Genomic DNA, 2,500 nt, shown 5'->3' with positions numbered 1-2,500 from the left:
ATTTTGGTTTTTGATATGTTTATGTTTATCTAATTAGTTTCAGAGCAGATGGAGCGGGATTCTAAAAGTCAAAGAAAAAAGTCAAAAGAAGCGGAAATATTAGGTTATATTGTGAGGAACAGGCAGATACAGTTTCTGGGGAAAAGAATCCTAATTTACAAATTTTAAAAAACAATTTTACGTTCCCCTGATGGCCAAATTGTAAATTGTAAAAAAATTGGAAATTACTATTAATTTAGGATTAATATAATTATACTAAAGCACAATGGGAGATATATATATATATATATATATACATATATATATATATATATATATATATATATATAAATATTTATACATATATATTTATATATCAATATTTATGTATATACAAATATTTCTATATATATGAATATTTCTTTATTAAAAAAAAAAATATATAAAACAAGTTAACATATCATAGATCATTTCAACGGTTCAAATAATATCTTACGAAAAAGTTATTCTTCATTTTTCATTCATTTTCCTCACGATAGCCGTAACAGGTATCCAGTCCTTTCAAAATAAAGTTCCATCTTCACAGGAAACAACTCAACAAAACTACTTTTAATACATTTAGGAAAAGATTGTGAAATGTTTTCCATGATCTAAATAGTATGTTAAGAGGGATGAAAAATGGGATATTTTGTCCATATTTCATACGATTGTCTGCGTCGTCATTTTTGCATTAAAGCCGCTTCTCTTTTCTTCACTTCACAAACAAAGTTATTGTGTTGATACCGATCTGAACTGTTCGTAAAATATTAACAAAAAAAGAAATATGTCAATTTGTGCAACGACCCCCATTCCTCCATCTGCTGACCTCTTGGAGACACAACGGTGTGTGAAGTCTCCATTCTGCTCCGCGGCACATTGTAATACTCTGAATTACTTCTGCTGCAGTGGCGTCACACCGCAAACCCACAGATCATATCTGGTATTAATGTTGGTCCCCAAAGGGAGCTTCTCCCACACAATCGGCTTTCCTTTTTTTTTTACATTTAAATAAATCATCTCCACGTCTATAAAAAAACAACACGATGCCAATTAATGTGAATGCTGTTGGGGACAAAAACACAAAAATAAAATAAATGTTATTAAAGCGCCGGTTTTGGACATCGTAACACTCTCGTTCGTGGATAACCATTATCCACGAGGAGGAGGAGGAAGAGGAGGAGGAGGAGGAAGAGGAGGAGGAAGAGGAGAACATCGTAGTCATTTTATCTCCAACGTCTATTTATTAGCCGCCTCGTGGAGACTGCAGACGCACTTCAAGACTCACTCTGGGCAAAAATAACTACAAGACGGAGTGTGGTGTTCATTACCAGCCTTGTACACACACACACACACACACGCACATGCACACACACACACACACACACACACACACATACATGCACACACACACACATGCACACACATACATGCACACACATGCACACACACACACATACATGCACACACACACATGCACACACATACATGCACACACACACACATACATGCACACGCACACACACATGCACACACACACATACACGCACACACACATGCACACACACACACACACACACAGCGCTGAAGCTGCAGCTCGACAGGAACGACTCGGCATACGAGGCGCTTCCTCGATTCCTCGCCACTCGCGTCCTTTCCTGGAATCCTATAAGAGGAAAGACGCAAAGGAAAAAAAAAAAAATGCGAGTGAAGGAAACAAGGAAACGAGGAGGCAATTATAAGAAAGTAAGCGCTCCAACACCAAACCCGTATTTAACAATGTTATGTCATAATTGTATAGTATATACGTCACTGGTGTCCGGATGGGTGTGGCCTGATGCAACGGCCTTAAAAAAAAGTTACTCCTTTTTTATATATATTTTTTTTTTGTGCAAAAGTCCAACAACACCTGTCGATGTCCGCTTGTTACCTTACAGGCTTTTCAAAATAAAGTCCTCGGTCATCTTGAGAGAAAATACTCTCGATGTACTTTGTTGGATTTAGGAAACAAAACTATTAAAAAGTACAAGTTATTGAAGAACCGACGGGACGAATAAATCCAAGCTCAGTCCATTATCCTCTGTCTTTATACTTCCTGGTTTATTATTAGATTATAACGGATTTTGTGGGACATCTATGACTTACATTTTTTTGTAGGTATATCCACGAATGCTGTACGAAAACATCCTGATACGTTTGCATCATGCAGATGGGAAATAAAAAAATGAATTCCGGCTCTAATCTGCCGTTTGCGGCTGCAGAGATCTACTCTAATAACAACGGATGTACAAGTCCATCTGTGGATGGAGTATTTTTTTTTTTAGGGAAAGGGAGGGGGGGGGGGGGGGATTCAGGTCATTAAAAAAAAAAAGTAAAATATAAAATGAAAGCCAGTGCAGGAGCACGTCGTTTAAATAGTGGACACGCTTTTCTTATGACCTGTGAAGAAGGCTTTAAAGGGGCGGGACAATGAATGAATGTGTGA

Source organism: Cyclopterus lumpus, chromosome 15, assembly GCF_009769545.1.
Source record: "Cyclopterus lumpus isolate fCycLum1 chromosome 15, fCycLum1.pri, whole genome shotgun sequence".
Taxonomy (NCBI): domain Eukaryota; kingdom Metazoa; phylum Chordata; class Actinopteri; order Perciformes; family Cyclopteridae; genus Cyclopterus; species Cyclopterus lumpus.
The sequence above is the reverse complement of the archived record's forward strand: the minus strand, read 5'-3'. Positions refer to the sequence as shown.